This window comes from Thunnus maccoyii, chromosome 21, assembly GCF_910596095.1.
Source record: "Thunnus maccoyii chromosome 21, fThuMac1.1, whole genome shotgun sequence".
In the NCBI taxonomy this organism is placed as follows: Eukaryota; Metazoa; Chordata; class Actinopteri; order Scombriformes; family Scombridae; genus Thunnus; species Thunnus maccoyii.
Genome location: NC_056553.1, coordinates 23,585,806 through 23,598,121, shown reverse-complemented (window position 1 = coordinate 23,598,121; position 12,316 = coordinate 23,585,806). Strand labels below are relative to the sequence as shown.

At 40.5% G+C, this 12,316-nt stretch overlaps 1 long non-coding RNA gene across 2 annotated transcripts in view; it reads left to right on the top strand.

Annotated features, from left to right (window-relative positions):
• The window catches only part of LOC121888284, a 28,432-nt gene that overhangs the window by 7,411 nt on the left and 8,705 nt on the right, over window positions 1-12,316 (top strand). The window contains exons 3-5 of one of the 2 annotated variants that reach the window (XR_006093182.1): window positions 3,328-3,582; window positions 3,863-3,962; window positions 6,366-6,573. This is a non-coding gene — a long non-coding RNA (uncharacterized LOC121888284). Of the gene's footprint in view, window positions 1-3,327; window positions 3,588-3,862; window positions 3,963-6,365; window positions 6,574-12,316 lie in introns of those variants that run through there. The other variant, XR_006093183.1, reaches the window with a different exon arrangement.

Sequence of the window (12,316 nt, the reverse complement as noted above, 5' to 3'; positions counted from 1 at the left end):
ACAAGGACACCAAGACTTTCTAGTTTAACAACAACCATTAGTTTTATTTTTCAACAAATCAATCATACTTAAAGGGTAAAGAAAAAGCAAACAAAAGGAGATGGAGATCCCAGCCAAAAAGAACAAAAGATAGGAAGTTACTGAGCTAGCCACACCGTGGGCCGTCGCACCCAGCTCATCCCCCTACCTACCAAAAGAAATATGTACTCAACCTAATCAAAACCAAACCCAATAACTGGACTACTGGTGATCTCCATCCCAAACTAAAATGTAAAATAACAAAACCCAACACTCTAAATAATGTTGAAGAAAACAACAAAGGAAAGAAGGGGAAGGATTCACCTACATGCCACGCGTAACATTGGCTTTGTGTGTGTTGATGTGTCTACAGTGTGTGTGAACACCTTGTAAGCTAGATGTATCCATTGATTAGGTTTGATTGTGCATTAGCTCCACATCTGACTGACTTTGCAGTAGGCTCTAGGCATATTGGTTGATTTATAGCCTGACTAAAGTAGACTATATTATCTGTCCATGCATAATATGAACTCGGGCTGCTGCGTTAATTGAATGTAGACATATGCCACAGTGATAGGTCACTGCCTACCCAGGCAAAGATTTCACCACTACCGCTGCCCTGTATCAGCCTCACCAGCCCAATCCTGATCACCTTATTCCTTATTCCCCTCACCTGAGTTTCACTTTGTCTGCATGCCTGAACCACAAATAAAGAGTTATACTTCAGTTCCTGCTGCTTGCTGTGTCCTACATTTGGGTCCACCTGCTCCACTTCTTAATGACACTAAAATATTATGTTTATCAGATGAATTTATTAATTATTTCATAGCTTGTGTGTCTAGAAGACCACTGTCCTCGCCATCGCTTGTCATTTTTAAAGGACCAGTATGTAGGATTTAGTGGCATCTAGCGGTGAGGTTGCAGATTGCAACCAACTGAATACCCCTCCCCTCACCCTCCTCTTAAAAGTGTGAAGGAGAGTTTACAGTGGCCACAAAATGTGTGAAAAACAAAAGACCCTCTCAAGAGCCAGTGTTTGGTTTGTCCATTCTGGGCTACTGTAGGTACAACATGGTGGGCTCCGTGGAAAGAGACCTGCTCCCTCTGCGCATTCTAAGTTAACGAAATTACAATTATTTTCAGATGATTATACACTAATATGAATATTACATACCATTTCTGCCAAGTCCGCTCCGCTAGATGCCACTAAATTCTACACACTGCACCTTTTTAAGTGATGTTGCATGATTGTGATTATGATTACACTGTAATCACACTGGCAGAGAATTCATTACAGGCACTGCAGTAAACAATGCTTACTTCAGAATCCAATTAACTACAGCAAATATGCTGCATCAGTTAGTGGTGGCGAGTCCACACTGTACAAATAATATGTGCTCCACAAGGAGGATGCTAAAAAGAGCAGTGTCTGACAACCACTCCATGCCCCAGCACAAATCACATGGGCTGACTTCACTTTGATGTCTCGCTGCTCATGTGCATGAGCCTCCATCTAGAGAGAAAGACAGAGAGAGAGAGAAGGGAGGGAGTTAAGGATGAGTTTATTTGGCAATCATTCCTTTACTCATAAACAGAAACAGTTTTTTGGACTGTGGGCCTTCTGTTGTGATTCTCACGTGGCTTTCTGAGAGTTCATCTGAAATATGATTTGCTTAGAATTGGCTGTGCAGTCAAAGTAAACACAACATTCACAAAAGTCATGCTACTGTACTGTTACCTGTTATTGCTCTTGTGCTGCCTGGACAGAAGACTGAAGTAACCCTAGATACTCTGTTTTATCTACTACATCTGTGCAAGAGAGTATTTGCTTTTAAGCTTCACTTAACTGGCAACTTTTAGAGATCAGCGGGTCTCTGATATTTGTTTATTGAAGATACATTATATAACAGTACCCATGTTCATAAACTTATCAAAAATGCAAGTTTTACCATCAATTTGGAGTCCAAGGAATACTTCATTGGAAACTCTACAGTTTTCTCTCCCTTCAATTGATGTGATTGCTGTAGGCTTTTATTTTATCCAGCCAATTCCCACACTAACTGCAGTACGCACCAATAACCAGCAGTACACACATGTGAGCAGTCCAGACTGCAACAGTGAACACAGAAGCTGTGAATGCTGTGAAAGCAGAGCCTTGCATTTCTTCTCCTCATACAGTACAGTAACTGGTAGTTTAATGTAACAGAGCAGAACGTAAAGCTGGAGTGCGAGACTTTTGTCCCCCCCTTCTGAGTAATTACAAAACCACTGTCGATACATGCTTATGTCATTGGCTACACAGTAGCCTACTCCAAAACTGTCAAACAATCCCTGCGAAATGATTCATTTCACTATCAGAATTTGATCTTGATATCATTTGGAAAGTCTAGAAGAGCTGTACGATTAAATTATTTTATCCTCATTCAAGTTAGCACAGGGCTAACTGGAAGTTAGCTAGCTTGGCCGGCAGCTTGGCCGGCAGAAGTCTGTAGTGCACATGCTCTGCCTATAGAGCGTGCACAGTATGCATTCATCCGGTCAGCGCAGGAATGTCAAACCCAACACCAGATTTAAAAACTCTAGTGTACTGTGAAATACAGAGATTTATCTGGTGGTGAGTGGCTTAATCAGCATTGTGTGAACTCATTTTGCAAGGGCTTGAATGTAACGGACGTTCATTTATATGTAAAAGTTCCGCACTGCAGATTTAATTTGGAACATCGGGGGGAGGCAACCCTGTCTACTAAAAATCACATTCCCATACAGCTATTTCAATAAGTTATTTATAAATTAATTTATAAATCCTTTCTATCCCACTGAGTTGAACATCGAGATTTCCACACACCAAATAGCCCCCATACAAAGGACTTTTATATTCTGTCTCTTCAGCAATAATTCTAATGTATCTCACCTTGTACATGGTCACATAGTTTTGTAATTAATGTTACACAACAGTGTTTGCACTACAATGTGTTTCAAGGATAGAACATGAGATGCTACTTTTGAAAAAGAAAGCAGGAAAAGAAGCTTTGAACCCTGGTAACCCAACATGTTTTCATTAAAAAAAAAAAAATTAAATCTCAACATTGTGTAAAAAAAGTGTTACGTCATTTTTATGACTGTGTTGCATGGGTGTTAAAACTTGTTCAGATTCATTTTCATCACCTTTATCCCATTTATAGACTTTATCTTATCATTAAAATATAACAATAAACATACACACAAAACCTCTCGTACTCCTTCAATGGATATAATATATGTATATAATATAGCCTTCTTAATAATATGATTTTCATATTCCATTGATAGAACAGCTCCAATGACCCGTGTGAAGAGCAGGGAGCTGCGTTTGAAGCAAGCACAAGAATGGAAATTGGCTGGTGAAAAGTTTGATGTGTTCTTCACGGATGAATCAACAGTGGCATTGGAGCAGTTTGAACTACAGTGCTACAGGAAGAAAGGCTTCACTGGCATCAAGAAATCATGCATCAAGCATCCAGTGAAGCTTCAAGTTTGGGGAGGAATTTCACATCAAGCAACAGGAACATTGTTGATTTTTGATGAGTTGAGTGCAGTAAACTGTATATATTTATACTTAATAAATCTGTTGAAATGTTGTTGTTTTTTTCTTTTCTTTCTTTTTCCTCGCTTTTGCTTTTCTTTCTTTCTTCTTTGTTTCCTTCTCTTGTCTTCTTTTCCTTCTTTCCTCTTCTCTTTTCTTCTCTTTCTTTCTTTTTTCCTTCTTACTTTCGTCTTTCTCTTCTTGCTTTTCTTCTTTTTTCTTCTCTTCTCAAAACTCTCACAAATTGATAGATAATGTTGCAACATGTTATTTCACCCGCAGGAAGTATGAATCAGCACTTTCATGAGGAAGAGATAATCAAAAAACTGACTGGGCCATATTTAAGAGACTTTCTTCATGCTAACGCATTGTTTCTCCCACGGTAGGCTGTTTTTCTATAAACATGGGCTCCATGCAACAACTCTTGACATGCCTACAACATGTAGCATAGCATAACTACATAATGATTAATTTCTCCTTTCGTTTCTGTTCTTTCAGGCCCTATTTACACCTGGCATTAAAATGTGTCACAAATGTACAGCTGTAAGTATAGGTGTGATGCATTGAGATCCGATCACTCAGACCACTTTTGGAGCTGGTTTGGGCTACATATGGCCACATTATTTTAGCAGTGTGAATGCTAATGTGCCAACAATTGTCCCACCAGTCTTGACTTCTTGCACGCATCCATAACGTCCTCTCAGGTCTCATGGATATCACAGCGGAGGCAAAGGCCATGGCTCTCCTTTTGTTCCTCCTTTATCTCATCTCCATTTGGTTCTCAAATTACATAATACTGGGATCAGGCTACACAATATTTTTTTCTTTCACAATGGTCACCATGTCAGATTAGATCATAGTGCCATAAATTCTTGCCGTGTCTTGGTCGGGAGACTGGCAACACTACAAGTATGACCCCAACCAATCATCATTCATGACCTTGTGTAAGTTTATAGGTCATCAGGAAGGAGGGTCAAGAAATTGTCAGTCATGGCTACAGAAGCGCTATATGTGTTGCTGGCAGTCTTGTGTTGTGAAGTAAGAAAAAAACAATTGTGGACCCATTCTTGGATGTCACCAAGAGAACAGTATGGCCTGACTTTCCTTCAAAGAGAACTTGAGATAACAAATGTGTTAACATGTCAAGAACATCACATAAATCTACCAGTGCTCTCTGGTGCACGTATATAAACACTGACACAAAGTCAGAGCTGCCCAGCGGCTGTCAGGCCGAGCCGCATTTAATGTCTCAGACAGCAGGAAGAGTAGCAGCTCATCTCCATGTCCTCCACAGGCTGATTCAGGCAGGAAAACCTGATCAGCTGTGGCGATCCGCCATGAATATTGTTCTTTCTCTCATTAGTTCAGTTCAAAACCCAGACGCACCTCCCTTTTGTGCCACTGGGGTATTCAGGCATCCACACGAGTAATCCACCCCAAACCCTTTAAAAATATTGACGAAAAAAACAAGATGGCGACGTACCACTAGAAAAGAGGCAGAGTCCATCTATCAGTGTGTCCTGTTTTAGTAGCATCCGTGCCAATCCTTGGCCCCATCTACAGTCCATGGTTTATTGGTAGCATGAAATATCCGGAGTTACGTCTTTTTTGCTGCGCAGGTGTCCAAACAACCCCAGACCTCAGCAAAATAGAGGACTTCGCGCTCATATCCTGTGTGCACAAAGTCAATCAACTGACCGGTACACAATATTTTTTTTCCTAGGATGGCGTGCCTCTGATTGGCTTACCTTGATATTCTTACCTATATCAATATCAGCCTGTAGAGGAGGTGGAGATGAGACACTGCTCTCCCTGCTGTCTGAGATACTAAATACCGCTCAGCTTGGCTGGACAACCACTGGACAGCTTTGACTTTGTGTTGGTGTTTACATATGTGTGCCAGAGAGTATTCTGTCATCCTATTGGTCAACGTTAAGGAACACATCATAGGAGATGTCAAATTAGGCAGGAAAATACAAAAAATTCTGACATGCTAGAATTTTTGTCGGGGTGGGGCATCCAATACACCACATCACTGTTCTTGGATTATGTCACACTACACGCCCATTCGTCATTCCCAACATTCATAATCGGGCACAGAGCTTGAAATTTGTTGGCAACAACAAAATCGTGTCAAAACTGGGCAGAATTTGTGTAGTCTGATCCCAGCATATGCTGGCTTTGTCCATGTCAGAAAATTTCGAAAATAAATTTCAATATATTACAAGTGCTTCAAACATCTTGGGCAATTTGTTTTGCCTGGAACACACCAAGGAATAGACCCAGTCTGTATTTCTTCTTCTTCTTCTAATTTCCAGCAGACTAGGCATGGGAAGTGTGTTCTTCTTTCCAGCAGACTTGGCACAGTTTAATACATTGCTGCCTACATTGCATCAGTTAAAAACAACAATGCATTTGGTCTTTGCAAATGGAAATGATGTACATGTTTATTTGCATATAGAGCAGGGAAGTGAGATCACATCATAAGTGGTCACTCAAGACACCTGTGAAGACACATTCTAATGCCAGGTATAAACTGATGTACTTAGAGCTGTCCACTTGTGATTAGATCATCCAAGATGCATGTTAATGCCAGGTGTAAACAGGGCCGTAGACAATGATCCCAAATACACTGCAGCCAGCGTCAGAGCCTGCATTGAGCAGGAGGGACTTAACTTGGTTTGAACCCTACCAGAGGAAGTGACTTATGATTTCAATTACAGCTAGATGCATCTGTTTTATTCTGTGTCAAGGCAATGTTTGACTTTTCCATTTACTACTGTAGGTCGCCTGATCTGAACCCATTGAACTTGTCTGGCATGCCCTGAAAGACTTTGTCCGATGTGAAGCCAAGTCACACAACATGGAGGAACTAATTGCTGCAATAGAGATGTTCTGGACCAACAAACTCACCAGAGAGGCTTGCAACAACTACACAGACCATTTGGACAAAGTCATCCCACACAGCATTGTGTTAAATGGAATTCCTACTGGTATGTAGTAACAGTTGCCCTCCCTCTTAGGCCGTATTCAGACCAAATCAGGCGGTGCAGCGTTCAGCCACAGGGTCGAGTGGAGGTGTGTGGGGTTGTGGGTGTCTTCATTTGTGCTCTAGAACGTAACTGCTATGAAACAATTAGAAAATAATGTTTTATTGATCTGATTCACCAGCTTTCTCGCTTCCAGTGCTCCCTCTCTTCATTCACTCTCTAGCTCGCTCGACCACAGCTGCTCTCTCTCTCTTTCTCTCTCTCTCTTTTTCTCTCGTCTTTTTTAAAATGAGTCGGGAAGCAGACAGCAAAGTCTAACTTTACTTTTAACGCTATCAAATGAAGAGAAATGTTCCCCCCTCGTCCTAGTAACATCTTTATACTCCCTCATGGCGGGGTTTACAGCTCTGATCAGTCTGATCCTTGGCTGTGATTGGCCACCGCAGCCTTCAGCTGCAGTGACGTCGGGTTGTGTTTCTTGGGAACTACAGAGGAGAAAAGTCTAGCTAGCGACTTAAGCCCCTTTTGCAGTGGTAGTACCAGCGGACTTTCAGTGGCAGAGTACATTGAGCAGGAGGATGTTCAGGCAGGTTTTAGTTGCTGTTTTGTGAGCGAGCATCAAGGTTTTGAATTTGATGCGGGCCAGTGGAGGGATATGAACAGCGGGGTGATGTACTGTTTTGTTCTGGATGAAGACCAGAATGCAGTGGCACATCTGATCATCTGCAGAGATTTGGGGACCTCCTTCGTAAGATAGCTTATTCATAAACACTTATTAACACTTACTAACACTTTAATATCCTAAAATTAAAAGCGTAATAAAAATAAAAACTGCATTTTTTTTTTTTTTACACCTATTTCCACTTTTATTGGAATACAAAAATAAATAATTTTGCTGCCTCAACAAATATAGATATAAATACAAATACTGGGCTCTCTGCACATCCCTAGTGCCTACACAGTTTTATAAAGAAGTCTATTCCTCAGTCAGTGAACCCTTGCAGAGCAACACATCCTCATAAAAAAATGACAGTGTAGGTCTGAAATTCAGGCAGGCAAAAACAACCTATAGTTATTTTTACGCCATCGTGCACCTGTAGTAATACACTCTGGCTTTCCAAAAGCATTACAAATCACTATTAAAAAATAATTATATTTTATAGAAAGACAAAGGTGTAGTTAAGGTCTGGTTAGGTTTAGACACAAAAAAACACTTTGGTAGGGTTAGGGAGAGATGATGGTTTGGGTTAAAATGATCACTTGAAACGTGTTTTATACTTCCTTAACAGTTAACACCATGACATCACAGTTTTTAAAAAAATGACACTCATGGTTTGACGCATGACACTCACAGTTGGACGCGGAAGGCAAACAGTGGTCTCCTGCAGCAAATTCCATTATCTAGTCATCCACCCAACCCTCTTCCTCCTCACAAGGCAAAAATCATCTCATCAAGTCACCTTATTAATTCACCTTACATTGACGTCATCTGCGTCGCTTCCCTTGGTCATAATTACTACGGCCAGTAGATGGCATAAACGTAACTATAGGTTGTTTTTGCTGGCCAGAATTTTAGACATATGCTGTCGTTTTTCTTGTGAGGATGGCTGTGCAAAGCAGTGCTCACTACCGATATTCATGAGAACCTTCTGAATGACTTTGAAGGTATACTGCAGCTCCTTTGGTTAGTCAATCTTCAGTGCATATAGCAGACCCATTAGCATAGCTACCGCATGTGAGTGGTCCTTGATGCCATACAGATTGATCTGATGCTTCAGCACCACCGAGACGTCAAGAAGATCCTCTACTTCTTTTATCAGAAGGATGCTGACATTCATTTCCCTTGCCTTGCTGTCCTCGGTCTCTGTAGCCTTCCCAAAGAGTAAAGCAAAGCATATGACATCTCACATGCTGGGATTTCAAGTGTAATAATATAAGTTGTGGCATCCGTCAAATTAGACATCACTGTTATTAAACTTGAGTGAGTATCTTCCAAAATGTATCATCGATACTTTGGTGCATCCCTAAGCTAAAATACTTACATCATCATCAAGCATGTTTAGGAGATTTTTCAGCTCTGGAAAGCTGCCAATCCTGGCCCTGTAGAGGTGCAGTAATCGAGGCAAATGTTGGTCCAGCCCAGAAAAAAAGGACCCTCTCAGGTCAGCTGAGGTGATTCAAGTGAATTCAGCTTCACTCTATAGGAAATAAAAAGAAAACATAAAACACAAACTTTTTTCAGCTCAATCCATGCAGATAGGTGAGCTGCCTCACAGTTATAGGAAATAATGGCGTTTTGTCTGGCTCATCTCCCGGCCACACTGTAGTTCTCCTTCACAACAGCAGATGGCTAAACAGTTTTGTTGCTATTGACTGGGAATGAAAATTTGTTGTTTACATTATTTAAAGGTATAATGTTAAGAACTGGCCAGAATTTTAATGTAAAACACTCCCAAACTAAATAAAATTATCAACAGAATGTAAAGAAATAACAGTTTTGACATTATGTCAAAGACCTGTATGTATTGTGCTGCAGAGATATCTAATGATGTTAGCATGCCAACCAGCTAGCTTCGGCCCATACTGTCTTGTAATACCACTTTGTACCACAGGGGCGATAATGAGTCACTGCATCATCTAGTCTGCCCTCAGTCCAATATAAGAGGAAGAAGCAGTGCTGCCCAGTAATGGCGGAGCCAAGCTGAATACTGTTGAAATTTTCACTGAAGGACTGTTAATATGTCACTTTATTAAGTTTTAATATTTTTTCAGGCAAGAAAGTAACCATGTACATTCCCAATATGTGGTCAATTATCCAAATAACACCTGTTTTGAAAGTTTCACTGACACTGTCGGAGCTGAGCATTGAAGAGCCGTTGTTACTGTAAAGACTGATATTATCCCTGTTAATTTGATCAATAACCCATAAACCCCATATAAGTCATGCAAACTAACCCCTTACCCAAATTCAGCATCAGAGCTGCAATTTTCTCTTAAAGGTATCTAGTCTACACCCCTGACCTGAGACCATTACCTGATCTTATTTATTTATTGGGACTATGTACAGTGTTAAACATAAATGTTACCATTTGATGTACTGTACCAGAGTTACCTTATAGCTAGTTTTCATCTGCAGCCCCTTCAGTGTGTCACAATTAAAACATATAACAGCACAATAACAAACAGTATAAAGCAAAAAACACACAGGACACATACAAAATACAAAGCTACAATAGCGCATCACATACACCCACAATGCCAACTGGAAATTAATAATGTAAGCATGTCAAATTAAAAGCAAGAACAAAGCTGGCCACTTTGTCTTTACCTCTGCCACAGGTGGCTCTTGTTCCACAATTTTCTTTTGTCGGAAGGAGAAGGGGCTGACTATCATTTTGTTGCTTTCATTTCAGCTTTCTTTTTCTTCATCTCTCCAATAATGGCTAACCTCTCTTCTTCCAGAACATTTTGGGTTCTTCCTTCAGGGAAGTCGGGAAGAAAATTGACTTTGGCTTTTGTAGCTTTCTTGAGCTTCTGTTTTGGTTGTGAGGAGCAGCGATTAACTTGGAGTTCAGAGCCACCAGCCTCAAGGAGCATGTTCCTGTAGTTTCCAATTTGGATTTTAAGCTGAATTTCCAGCAGTACCAACCCTTGGCAGACCCAGTCTCCCTCAGGCAAGGATGTTTGTTGATGAGATTTTGTGCAACAAAGTCATATTCTTCTCTTGATGGGTAGGCAGTGTATGTGCACAATTCTTCTGCCAATTTGTCAATTATCTCAGATTTAGTGTCTTTCCTTATATTAAGCAAGTTTCCATTCTCCTGTTTGGCTTCATTATACCTTTTAGGCAGCAAGTCTACATCATATGAAAATCTAGGAATCTCAAATGGGTCAGACCAAGGCTGATGGCAGGTAGAAATGTTCTCATGAGAAGACGATGGGGACGAGGACAAACTTGCCATGTCCAATACTGAATCACTGGATCTTAAGTTACCAGAGAAACAAGCTGAGCAAACGTTAGCAGCAGCTTGGCTCACATAGAGCCCCTCTCGGATGTCCTCTGTCCACCAAACAGCGTCGGAGAAATACTGATTTTTTTAATTGAAGCTGCTTTATTGAGTCTTTTTACTTGTTTTAATCCCCATGTATGTTTGCTCCTGGTAAAAACCTGTTGAACGTGTGGATCTTAAGTTGCCAGAGAAACAAGCTAAGCAAACATTAGCAGCAGCTCAGCTTGCAGAGAAACACTGATTTTTTTTTTTTTATGTGAAACTGCTTTATTGAGTGTTTTTACCAGTTTTAATTCTGGTAAAAGTAGTAAGTAGTAATATGGAGTAATATGGTGCTGCAAATAACAAGATGCATACAGGCCATGGATGTATTACAGGCGGTAAAGTTATTGTTTACAGTGAGTGGAGTGGTTTCCAGTGTTTCAGGCCTTTCTCCACATTTCAGCACAGAGATTGGTCCATAATGAAAACCATAATGTGGCTTTAATTAGCAGAGATGGGAACACACAGAGCTCTCCACAATCACAAACCAACTTTCATGTATTTTTCTTCTTTTACTTCTTTAGTATTTCGCATCTATAACATAATATATTGAAATGTCCATCAGAATAGGCTATAGCTATTAATATGACTCAGGTAGGTCTGAAACGTGTTAGATTGTCTGAATCTTACAATAATATGTCAGGTGTCACTGAATGTGAAACATCACTCTTGATGTTCTGCTGTCCACAGCTGGCTATGTGTCAGATACTTTCCTTTGAGATTATTAAATACCTGTAGCATCACACAGCAGCTGAAACAATAAATGACATGATAAGTGTCTTTAAATTTAGAGTGATGTGCGCATTTACGCACGTGGCACAGCAGCAGTAACTTCATTAACACCAGATTGGTCAGGATCTGACAGTAATTTATGTTCTGTGTTCTGCTACCCATCTATACCGCTGACTGTGTGTAAAGAGTTTAGCTGTTACACATAGCGTAAAACACACACACACACACACACACACTGTGTAAAACAATACAAGAGGCTGTGTTAGTGTGGGCGTGTTGTTTAAAGTGCTGGTGAGACAATGAAATACGATCCAGCAAGTCCGGCTGGAGTAACAGATTATCGCATTTAAAGGCTGATGAGAAAAACACTGCACAGCGGTTTGTAATACTCACAACTCTGGAAAGTTATCACACTGCAACCCTGTTTACTAGTGCGCACATGTGGAACGCGTCTGTGTCCGCAGACCCCTGAGAAGAATGAATGGAAATGTGTGCACGTCTGCATGCAAGTCCACTGCTGTTCATGGACATGGAACGCAGGAAGTATGAAAAGGCCTTAACACACACACACACACACACACTTTTTGGCCTCTGCACTTCTGAAATTAATCCGGCACGCCTGTGTTGAATCAGTATGATATGAGTCGGGGGCCTGCTTACCTTCAATGTTGCCTTCCCCTCAGGAAGATCAGACAAGCTCATCAACTGACAACCCAAGCTTACATTTCAAGAATGAATAAATCTCGTCAAGGGTCTTTGGCAACCTATTTCTACAAAATCTCCACTAACTTGCTTAAACCCTGGTGCTTTCAATATTTGTAATTTCAATTGGCAATACATAACTGACCTTTTTATGTTCCAAAATCATCAAATATATAAAAGCAGTGTCATATTTTCATCAATACTGAGCACATTCATGCTCCCAAAAGATTTCACTATTTCCATTTTGGACACTTCATGAG